Below are 12647 nucleotides of genomic sequence, written 5' to 3' on the forward strand. Positions count from 1 at the left end.
GAAATCTTCAGCCACCCCATAAGGTACCACCAGGGACCAGGCTGTGGACCTTTCAGTGCCCAGGTTGATGTGATCCAGGGCACTTTGACCCTCTATAGCTACCGGTTGCAGACGGTTGTTTGACTTAAAGACGCTTCCATCTTTGGCTTAATGTGCTGGCACTGTGAATGGCTTTCTGTGCAAGATGTGTCGTTTGCCAGGAATTCTGTAGTGACATGTTCCTGCACTATTTCTGTAGCGTGTGAAATACTGCGCTCAGGTCAGCACTGGCACCTAAGCCTTTAGGCTGGGGAACATGTGACATTTCTATAGGAGGAAACTTATTTTAATTTTTGCACGTCTTGTGTTTCTCTGGTCAGTTCTGACTGAATGTTACCGCTACTGGGAGCCTGTCTTCATAAACAGAGAGGTTGCTAGCGGAGACGTTTGCTGAGGAGCCACAGAGGTGTGGTTTTCGGATGGGGAGACATGCTGTTCTGTGATGAAGGCCGACCTGCCTTCTGGTTCTGGTTGTTCTGAACATGAGGCACGTCGTGGAGGTCGTGGAGGCCAGCTACCCTGAGACTCTGGACCGGCTGCTCATTGTATAGGTTTCCCGGGTTTTCCTCATAATCTGGACATGGGTGCGTGGATGGATGATGGATTAATGCATGGAAAAAAGATTGATTAATTGTTTTCTTCTCATTGTGCATTGTTATTACACATACCCATATACACTGTACACTAACATGGGACGGGGATGCGATGCGGGCTGAGGGACCTCCCCTAACTCCCTGTCCCTGGCCCTACGCGGGCGGGGGGCCCACCGTGGGGAAGGCTCTGGCCGGTGTGGGCGGCCTCCTCTCGTGGGCCGCGGGCCGGGTGGTCCTTGGTTCTGCGCCTCCGCGGTGGCCTCGGTTGCCTAGTTCCCCTTGCCTTCGCCTTGGGCCCGGGGGTGGGGGACACCGTCAAGCCCCCAGACGACAACTACCAGCACATCCAATAACAAACAAGTTCATATGTACACAGGCACATACAAGAATGGACGCATACGAGGTTGAGCGATCATCATTATTATTTCTTAGTGTATGTTATAGATATAGGAATTGAAATATACATGTACAGGTCCTTCTCAAAAAAATTGCATATTGTGAAAAAGTTCATTATTTTCTGTAATGTACTGATAAACATTAGACTTTCATATATTTTAGATTCATTACACACAACTGAAGTAGTTCAAGCCTTTTATTGTTTTAATATTGATGATTTCGGCATACGGCTCATGAAAACCCAAAATCTCTCAAAAAATTAGCATATTTCATCCAACCAATAAAAGAAAAGTGTTTTTAATACCAAAAAAGTCAACCTTCAAATAATTATGTTCAGTTATGCACTCAATACTTGGTCGGGAATCCTTTTGCAGAAATGACTGCTTCAATGCGGCGTGGCATGGAGGCAATCAGCCTGCGGCACTGCTGAGGTGTTATGGAGGCCCAGGATGCTTCGATAGCAGCCTTAAGCTCATCCAGAGTGTTGGGTCTTGCGTCTCAACTTTCTCTTCACAATATCCCACAGATTGTCTATGGGGTTCAGGTCAGGAGAGTTGGCAGGCCAATTGAGCACAGTAATACCATGGTCAGTAAACCATTTACCAGTGGTTTTGGCACTGTGAGCAGGTGCCAGGTCGTGCTGAAAAATGAAATCTTCATCTCCATAAAGCTTTTCAGCAGATGGAAGCATGAAGTGCTCCAAAATTTCCTGATAGCTAGCTGCATTGACCATGCCCTTGATAAAACACAGTGGACCAACACCAGCAGCTGACATGGCACCCCAGACCATCACTGACTGTGGGTACTTGACACTGGACTTCAGGCATTTCCCTCTCCCCAGTCTTCCTCCAGACTCTGGCACCTTGATTTCCGAATGACATGCAAAATTTGCTTTCATCCGAGAAAAGTACTTTGGACCACTGAGCAACAGTCCAGTGCTGCTGTAGCCCAGGTCAGGCGCTTCTGCCGCTGTTTCTGGTTCAAAAGTGGCTTGACCTGGGGAATGCGGCACCTGTAGCCCATTTCCTGCACACGCCTGTACACGGTGGCTCTGGATGTTTCTACTCCAGACTCAGTCCACTGCTTCCGCAGGTCCCCCAAGGTCTGGAATCGGTCCTTCTCCACAATCTTCCTCAGGGTCCAGTCACCTCTTCTCGTTGTGCGGCGTTTTCTGCCACACTTTTTCCTTCCCTCAGACTTCCCACTGAGGTGCCTTGACACAGCACTCTGGGAACAGCCTATTCATTCAGAAATTTCTTTCTGTGTCTTACCCTCTTGCTTGAGGGTGTCAATGATGGCCTTCTGGCCAGCAATCAGGTCGCCAGTCTTACCCATGATTGCGGTTTTGAGTAATGAACCAGGCTGGGAGTTTTTAAAAGCCTCAGGAATCTTTTGCAGGTGTTTAGAGTTAATTAGTTGATTCAGATGATTAGGTTAATAGGTCGTTTAGAGAACCTTTTCATGATATGCTAATTTTTTGAGCGTTTTCATGAGCTGTATGCCAAAATCATCAATATTAAAACAATAAAAGGCTTGAACTACTTCAGTTGTGTGTAATGAATCTAAAATATATGAAAGTCTAATGTTTATCAGTACATTACAGAAAATAATGAACTTTTTCACAATATGCAAATTTTTTGAGAAGGACCTGTATATGTGTATGATCACGTGTTTATGCTACATATATAATGCCTATTTGTAACATTATTATTATTATTGTTGATATTATTCATTATTGTTGTCATCATTAGCATACTATTACTGTTTTGGTATCTGATCCACCTTTTAATGAGTGTTATGTGTGTTATGGTTGTTTGTATTCTGCACACTCCATCCCACCTTTATTATTATTTTTATTATTATTTCTATTTTTAATTCATGAATTTATTTTCAAGTTATTTATGTATTTATTTATTTATTTATTTCCCCCCCCATGGTAGTAGGGCTGGTGAGTTTGGAAAATGGTGCATTGTTGTTATTATAATCGGCTTTTGATTGGCTGTTCCCCCAGATAAATCCGTTTATTGACGAGAACAAACACAAGAGGGCCTTCTCTATGCAGGAAATTACTATAGAGAGCCAGGCGGATCAGTAGATGATATCGACTGTGAGGTCGTGCCGGATTTTCTGGGCAGAGCCAGGAGTGGTTCGTAGGAGAAAAGCGTTTCCTTTATCAGCAGATAAAGACAACAAAATAAGCGTAGAAAATATTTTGACTTTACCATTTCTGCTTGTGATGTTAGTATTTTAACAGAGTTTTTTTCCCCCAGAATGATTTATTTGTACATTTCTCTTAACTATCTGGAGGATTCAGCTGAGAGTTTATCTCACACACACTGCAAAGAAAATCACTGCTGGGAATTAATGAGTTTAAAAATGTCGTTGGTCCATCTGTGCTGTGGGTCCTTGCAGTGCTCGGTTCCTGAGGATGGCCTGGTCACCAAGGGCTGGTACTGGGTGGCAGAGGAACTGGGGAACGAGGATTCCCATCTGTGGCCAGCGACTCTCTACCTGTCAGCAACGAGCAGAGTGCCAAAGGAGTCCCCCTGGAGTGCAGTGTCACCCACAATGCATCTGTGACAGTGACTAGCCTGACAGTGATGTAAATATGCTCAGGAGATCTGTAGGGAAGGGATTGTTTGTTAAAGTGTGACTTTGCAGGCAAGGTGGCCCCCTGATGGTGACTTTATGAAAACGTGAAAGTGCAGTTGTCAGGGAGTTGCGTGGCTTTTAGAACGGAGTTTAACATCAAAGCAGGAAGAAACAAAAGCCAGTCTGCATTCAGAAGAAGCAGGTGGGTGACTCTTGGAAATTTAAATGGATCTTTCTGCATGCAGGTCGTGATGGAAGTTTCCAATACTTTGGGACTTTGATGTCTGCAAGGGCAACGTCGTGTTCAGCCTCTTCTACGCAAAGCGCGCAGTCTCAGGGAGGCTATCCAGGGGTTGCTGCTGATTGACAGGATCTGGCAGCTAGGGCAGGATCATATCGCAGTGGAGCCACCCGTCACATGCAGGGAGGGTGAGAGAGTGCAGGTACGGAGGAGGGAGCAGCAGGTGGCGCTCTTGAGTCATGCCACGTCTGTGAGAGGAGTCGCTACCAGAGAGAATGACATAGGGGTTTGTCGAGCTGGGTGGATCTACCACTTCTTTCCGCAGGGGTCATATGCACCGGGCCTTGCGTGGAGGAGGTTTTGGCCAGCTTGCAGGTGTCTCCCCCTAAAGGCAAGATTATGTACTACACCAAGTTACTGCATTCCAATGACTTCAGGTTACCAGTGTGGCCGTGGTTCACCCCCTATCCCCACTGTGCCTGTTCTGAAGAGTCATTCTGACTCACCGCCAGTGGCTCGATGAGCAGCCTGGAGTGCAGCCACAGCGACCAATCACGGTGTGACTCCACGGTCTCCAGGTTATGATGTCATCTGATATCTCTGTGGAGTCTGCAGTATTGCTAGATGCACAGAGGCACGCAAAATGGCCGACCTTGGACTTGATCCGTTTTTCTTTGGGGTCAACTGAATACAGTACAAAAAAGCGTCTGTTTGTTTAAAATATACAGCCAGTAAACATTATTGTCAGTACCGGCAGGAGTCTGCACTTGTGTGTATGCGTGTGTGTGCATGCGTGTGTGTGTATGCGTGTGTGTGTATGCGTGTGTGTGCGTGGGTGTGTGTGTGTGCGTGAGTGTGCGTGCAGGAGCGCATGCCAGGCCATGGGTGTGTGGGATCCCCCTACTGATGGGTCCTGGCATTGCTGTCGAGTTTGATTTACTGGATATTCTAGAACTTTAAAAGGAAGCATTTTTTTTGTGATGGATGTGACTCAGCAGCTTCTGCTCCTTCTTGGTGGGAGACCATGATGAAATGGGCTTAAGTCCATAGACTATTTTGGTATCTTACGCTTGTGTACTTTAGATATGATGACTAATCGGCCATTGGCCACTCTATCCACTAGAGGGCACTGCACTGCTAAGGATCAGACCTGCTAGCTGTTGCTGTATATATTGAAAATGTGAACAAGGATATTTTATTTGCAGAAGTACAGACTCATGGGACGTCTCTGCTTTTTGCGTAACACATCTTGCTCTCCTGTAAGACTCACACACATATATACGGGTGAGAGGGTAGATTTGTAAATATGTCCAAGAGTCAGTTCCCACTAAGACTTTGCTGTGGATCCCCCCCCCCCCAGTGCTCACTGATCATGGCCCAGGCCGCCTTGGTGTTTGGGTCACGAGCTCTAAGCATCCTCAGTTTAAGAGTTCGGTTTACCGCTGAACAGAGTGTGTTCCCCAGCACCGTGAGACACTGAGCTGTGCTTTTCATGCTACCGGTGCTGAGGTGCACTGGTGACTTTTCAAGCGCGGCCCTGTCACTGAATTACTTGCGACCGTGTGCCGCGGCTGGAGACCTGCTGTAATTAAAGCGTGCCTGCACTGCAGAGGTAGATCCCGGTAAGGTCAAATTAGAAATTAGACTGGGCCTTCCTCGCGGTTTCTCTCGGCCGATTTGCACCGAACAGTCCTTGAGCAGCGGATGGTAAAAAAGAGCGAACGAGGGATTTAAAAAGGGAGCAGAAATGTTTTCTGTCAGCCTTGGTGCTGATGCGGGAAGGATTTTCAGATCATCCCTCAGCCTAGTGCGCGTTGCCTGCTTTAGCCAGCGCCGCGGCTGTTTATTAGCGAGCCGCTGACATGGGAGTACGACCGGGGTAAGGGAGGCCAGAGCGTAAGGAATAGCTCTGTAAACGCGGCAGTGTGTCTCCTCGAATCTCCCCAGGCTCTCCAGGACATATGGCTCACCATCGCGCGAGGAGTGCGGCTCTCATGCTCCCCTCGATATGCCGACCTGAGTCATACACGGAGAGCATGCCAGTCTCCCTCACCATTTTCATTCTTCACTCTTCCCCTCTGTTTTTCCCAGACCCACTCAGAACTAGTAAACACTTAATGCAAGGATGGATTCTTTTCTAAATGCTACATTTGTTTACTTGTTAATGGGTTCTGGTACCTGCAAACACTCAGCCTTGCTCACACAGTACTGCACCCGGTGCAAATTCACTTCATCTGCCACAAGGGGGGGCTGTTTCTTAGTTTTTTTTTTGCTGTTTGTATATCACGCATCAGCGGCCCTGACTGCAGCTCTATTCTGTGGTCAGCGATGGCAGCAAGGCGTGCATCATATATCAAGTGAATCGAATATCAAGGAGGAAATTTTGGTCCCTTTGTTTTCACACAATTAACATATTGCGCCAGTGAGCCAATGATTTATTAGCGAACGTGGGGATACAGTCAGACCGGGAATAACAAACGTTGTTATCGGCATGGCTATGAAGCGAGGATGGGGAACGTCCCGCTAGCCTGATGGGAAAGGGGACGCTTAGAGCTTCTGCCGGTGTTTTGGGGAGTGGGAGGGGGATTAGAGAACGAGATCGTCAGTAACTTTAGGCTGTTCTATGATGCCTGATCAGCCTCAGCAGCGGAGAACATGGTCTGTGTTTGGGCCAATCGTGGGTGAAAAGATCTGGGCCATGTTCCGCTTGTAATGCAGTTTGCTGGTGTAATACTTTTTCCAGAGTGTCAGTCAAACCTACACACCTCATGGTGGATAATAACAACCCCCCCACCCCCACACACATGCATATCTCATGCTCCATTGGGAAATGGGAAGTTAGAATTTAGGTCAGAAATTTCAGCTGGAACGCCCCCTGAAGTCGGCTTTCTCACTCGAAAAGTCGGAGGAACCTCTGCAACCCTGACCTCAGAATTCAAGATGGCTGCCCCCTTATCAACAGAAGTGAAAGCTGTAGTTATATACTGTTTATTGGCACATACATCTTATTTGTGCCTCATTAAATCAGTCGTACACACAGTACTGTCCAGCTGCTATCTGTGGACATGTTGCTACAGTGTTTGTATGCGTAAAATACTGCACAATGCGTTGTTATGAACTGGCATTGCTAACTGTGGCTAACAATGAACCTGGCTAGAACTGGGGCCTGTTTCAGGAAGCAAGATTTCTTGCTTAGCTGGATAACTTGTTGGATTGGGCTAAATGTAAGAGAACTAAGATTAAGGCCATTTAAACTGGGGTAGCTTAAATCTAACAAGTTATCCGGCTATTGGGTCCCTGGTGTGGCTATCCAACTCGATGTACTGGAACGCGGTTATCTTGGGTGTGACGTCATTCCCAGCTCCAAAATGGAACGCAACATTATTTCCTGAAGTCCATTATAAAGTCAAATACCTTCTGGATGATGTTTGCTGGGAGTACATCCTTGTCTGGACAACCTTTCCGATGTGCAGTGTGCTGTGATCATTTCTGGAAGCCCCCCTCTGCTGCCACCAGGGGGTGTTGGTGTCATTTAGGTCCATCTGCAGAACTTCAGTAGTGTTCTCATTACCGCTGCAGAATTAAAAGCGTGCTCGTTAAAAAAAAAAAAAAAAAAAGAGGTACTCGGGGTCTAAGAGCGTTACAGATGAATCGCTCAGTGGTTTGTGATCCACGGGAGTGTGGAGAAGGGTTAGACCAGGAGTCTCCAACTCCGGTGCTGGAGAGATACTCTCTAGTAGGTTTTTTGTTCTACTTGGCTTCTAGAGCAGGTGTGGCTCATTAGAAGCCAGGTAGGATAGAAAGCCTGCTGGAAGGCAGCTCTCCAGGACCAGAGTTGGAGACCCCTGGTTTAGTCCTACTGTGACATCCATGGGTGACTGTTGTAGTGACTTACACGACTTAAGCTTCCGTCATTTTACTCAAGCTCCTGTTCTTTTCCTACAACCACTTTCACGCTCCCCTTCACTGGAAGTTTCTGGGTTAAGTCCTTCATAGCCCTCAACCCTAGAACCCCAGAACTTTTGGGTCCATCTGCAGTTTGTCCACATCTTGCTGTGATGGAAGCCTTTAAGGCTGGTGTGTGTCCACAGGCCTCCTCACCTCCATCATTGTACATCATTGTCGCGCAATCCGGTCCTCGGCCCCCGCAATCAGTCCACGTTTTTACCAAGAGCTGGGAGGGAGCAAAAAGATGGACCTTCTAGCAGAGAGCTGGGAGGGAGCAAAAACGTGGTGTGTCTATGGGTCCCTAAGAACCAGGTTGGTAAACACTGCTCTACAATATATATCATTATTATGATAATAAGCCAATTTCTCCGCTTAACCAGGCAGGTGCACCCCAGTGTAGAGAAGATGAAGGTCTTCAGCAGGCTTTGGAGCAGCTGCAAATTCGGCGTTCCTCTTTGTCAATGATGGGATACCTCTGACAAAAAAGATGTCGACTAGGTTGCGGGGATCTCTTCAGGTCTCTGGTTGCTGCTGTTACCTGTCCTCCTGGGGGTTGAGGTGGCTGCCAGCCATAAGACGTCATCACTGTGTGCCAGAATCTTTCTGGCCAAGCGAAATCAAGCATAATGCCACCAAAGATGGGGCTTAGATTAGGGGAGGCTAATTGTGACCCACTAAGCCCATGCAGTCTCTGTTACAGCAGGGCCAAAGCCACCTGACTGCCTAACAAGGTCCACAGTGGTCTTCAGCCTGGAGGAATGATTACGGACAGCTGTTCCTAACTGACCCGATTGTCCGAATTCACCTGTAAACAGACCAGCCATGTGGAGGAAGGACTTGGCCTCATTTATTCACCACAGAAAGTTCTGGATCAGCTGTGTTTTGTTACCCAAAATGCTGCCGTCCCCCAGCACTGTGCCCAGGTACCATGGACCTCCCAGTCACCGCATCCCCATTGCAGAATCTTCCAGATGTAATGGAAAACTTGAGATACATAGAAATACACAGAGCCTGCTGTAGGGTTTATTCAGACTCATTAGCTGCATAACTGATGGCGTTTAATCTAATGAGACAACTGAATGTCTTCCTGACCACTCAGAAGCTAATGAGGTGTTTCTCGCACTATAGATTTTGTTTTTTGGTGGGGGGATTTTTCCACACCATTAGTCAGAGCAGCAGCCAGGGGTCCCGGTGGGGGTTGATTTCTGTGCATTTCTTAGGATTTTGTGCCCTTGGAATGTCACCACACTGAGTCTTTCTGGGAAAGCGAACGCAATTAGCAGCAAGGTTCGTTTAAACAAAAAGGTTTGTTGAAAACACTGAGGGTTCCCCTCCCTCTGTGACCCACGCTCGACTTTCCAAAAAAATGATCAGCAGAAAGATTTAGTCCCACATATATAATAATTCAGGCTAAAATGCTGTCGTTGTTTTTTTCAAGACAATCTGATATAGAAGGCGGACGACCGATGATGTATGTGCCGCTTAAAACGTCAGTTCATTGCAGGAGCTTGTTATCACCGAGTAAGGAACCCGACGTCTGTGAATTAGCAGCCGGCTCACATGTGAAACGCAAGCAGAGCACACAGCACGTGTGCCGGGCCCTGGCGTTCTGCGGCACGCAGATGTGATGTCGCTGAGTAAAGTCAGTGACTCCAGCATTCTCCGTTATTACCGTTACGGTGTGCAGGTACAGAGAGAGACAGAGGGACAGAGATGGGGAAAGGCAGACAGAGATGGAGAAGAGAGAAAGAGGGAGAGAGAGACAGGGAAGAAAGTGACAGGAAGAGAGAGATGGGGAATGAAGTGAAAGAGGGACAGAGCAAGACAAGGAAGAGAGCAAGAGGGAGAGAGAAAGAAGAGCGAAAAGGTGGGGAAAAATAAAAAAAAGAGGGAGAGAGACAGCACAGAGAGTAAGAGAGTGACGGTACAAGATGGGGGTGAGAGTAAGCTAGAAAGAGGGATCGGGGGAGATGGAACGAGGGAAAGTAAGAAAGAGATGGTGGAAGAGTGTACGAAAGAGATGGAAACAGATAATGTTTGTGTTTCTGCCCTGACTGAGACATGTGACTGACACAGGCAGCAGGCGGTCCTGCGCACGCTGTCGAGAGGCTTCGGCTGTAGCTCCTTGGGCTGGGGACAACAGGAAGTGTTTCGGAGAAATCAACTAAAGGTTAGCCGCTAAAAAGCTAAATCAACAGCTACAGAAAGAGGCTGACCCTGTAGCAATGTGGCTGATTAAAATGGCACGTAGAGGCCTGTTTGCACGCTCAGGGCCGACGGGAAATGCGTTTCATGCATTTTTAAGCCATTTGCTGGCCGGGTTATTGCAAGGTCAGCATTAACACATGAGATGCGTTTGGGACACGTGACTGTGCCGTTCCGCTGTTCTTTATTCAGCAAGAATCGACTCGCCCCAAAATTAAAATTAAATAGTTGACCTGTGGGATCTTGAAAGATGGATTATCACCATCGGCAGGGAGACTGGGTTGTGTATTTTTTTATGGAGGGAGACATGGGATTTTTCTGGGCTATGCCAAGCGAGGCTAGCTGGTGACAGGTATCGGAAAGACAGCACCTCCCACGGGGTGCTCATTACCGCGCTGAGGAGTTTGCACGTCACTCTGCGAGACAGACCTTTCCTGACAGCAGCCCCACGTTTGGAGGTGGTCTTCATCAGGCTTTCGGAGAGGCTATGCGATAGTTAGCAGCAGCTTGAAAAATATACCATTTCTTAATGTCAGTGCAAGTCATGCTGTTGTTTGTTTAATAGTATATTATTGATATGGCAGCTACTTTTCTCTACAGCAAGTTACATAAGATGAAACTATTCCCCCCCATCGCATTAATTTTTTGCCGTATGGATGCTGTCGTTATCTGTAGCTCTGCAGGGAAGCGGCCACTTGGATTCACATATGAAGCGTTAGTCAAATGGACAACTGAGTCATTCATTTAAAATACAGTGCTCTTTTTTAAAATGTAGCCTTTATTTTACCGAGCAAGACTTTAAGAGCAGTTTATTATTTAAAATGATAGCCTGGCAAGTGCCACGGCACCACAGGGGTAACACGTTACTTGACGCTCCATGTTTAGGCATCTGATCGAAGCTTGCTGACGTGTAGACCCGTCGTCACTGACGGGGTAGGGGGGCCTGCTGAATCGTGAATAAACCCATTTTAAGGGGGGGGTGTGTGTGTTGAGGACCGGTGTTGAGGGAGGTGGCTTCACATGAAAAAGAACATGATGCCATTTGTTATATATGAATGGTTGCCAGGCTCTTTATTTTCCATATCTGTCATGTGTGGCAGTGGGGAGGGGAGGCGCCCCACTGATATGGATGTGATTCATCGGGTGTGAGCTGAGTAGCCAATCAGGGAGCTTGTACGTCACACTGACGAATCTGGTCCAGGCTAAGGAGCCAATCAGGGGGCTGCTATATCACACTGATGAATCCAACAACACGCACGTGGACGTGGACGTGGTGGAGACCCACCCTCATATCTGGCAACGTTGGGACTTGGCATTATCGTTAAACCCTGAATTGTACCACATTTCCTACACATACTTTAATCATTTTATACAGACGCATTAATGATTATCGTTATTTTAAGGCGGATGTTCGATAGAAAACAAGGTAAACAATAGCGGAACAAGCAGAAAGACTAAACCGTGTCGCTCCACACGCATGTACAGGAGCTAAGGCATGTATGCATGTATAACGTTTTTTTTATAGTGTTTTATGATAAATATTAATTATTATGATTTTTGTAATAGGGGGCGGCATGGTGGTGCAGTGGTTGGCACTGTCGCCTCACACCTCTGGGACCCGGGTTCGAGTCTCCGCCTGGGTCACATGTGTGCGGAGTTTGCATGTTCTCCCCGTGTCGTCGTGGGGTTTCCTCCGGGTACTCCGGTTTCCCCCCACAGTCCAAAAACATGCTGAGGCTAATTGGAGTTGCTGAATTGCCCGTAGGTGTGCATGTGTGAGTGAATGGTGTGTGAGTGTGCCCTGCGATGGGCTGGCCCCCCATCCTGGGTTGTTCCCTGCCTCGTGCCCATTGCTTCCGGGATAGGCTCCGGACCCCCCGCGACCCAATAGGATAAGCGGTTTGGAAAATGGATGGATGGATGGATTTTTGTAATTCTGATATTTCAGAACTGCGCCGGTCTCTTGAGCGTGTCCTCACAAACACACACACACTCCCACAAACTCGGAAAGCCTCTAAGCCTGAAGCCTATAAAGGTGACACACATCCTGGCTCACAATCACACACCAGCCGCACTCCATCAGCCTCCGCATTTGCATAAACACACATTTGCAGGTGCATATGCACTGAGCTTTCATATGAGGCTTGGTCTCGAAGTCCTCTGTAATAAGGATGGGTCGCCTTGGTGCTGCAGCTCCTCGTTCCCTGTGCACCCCGATGTCCTGGAAAGTTATAAAAACTTTACAGCCAGCTAACTCTGCCCCCCCCCCAACAACCCAACACCCCCTCCCTCCCAACTTAACACTATATGGTATTAGGCAGCAGTCTCTGTGACATTTTGAATAAAGATCTCAGCCAAAATGGGCTCTCTGAGATTGGATTGTCCCCGAAAGCCAAGCGCTGTCCTCGCCTTTGCCCCCCTCCTAATTCAATAATGGATCATTTCCACACAGGAAAATTTACATGAATCAGAAGTTTTAATAATCATGTAAGTCTGGGTCTATTTGTAAATATAATTGCCCCTTATTCCCCCATTACGTGTGAACCCCGCAGGCTTCCAAAATGCCCCCCCCCCGCAGTTATGATGAATAACCAGCTTTTGCTGCTCGTCCCAGTGGTCGCCACCCAGACAGG

Source organism: Brienomyrus brachyistius, chromosome 22, assembly GCF_023856365.1.
Source record: "Brienomyrus brachyistius isolate T26 chromosome 22, BBRACH_0.4, whole genome shotgun sequence".
NCBI lineage: Eukaryota > Metazoa > Chordata > Actinopteri > Osteoglossiformes > Mormyridae > Brienomyrus > Brienomyrus brachyistius.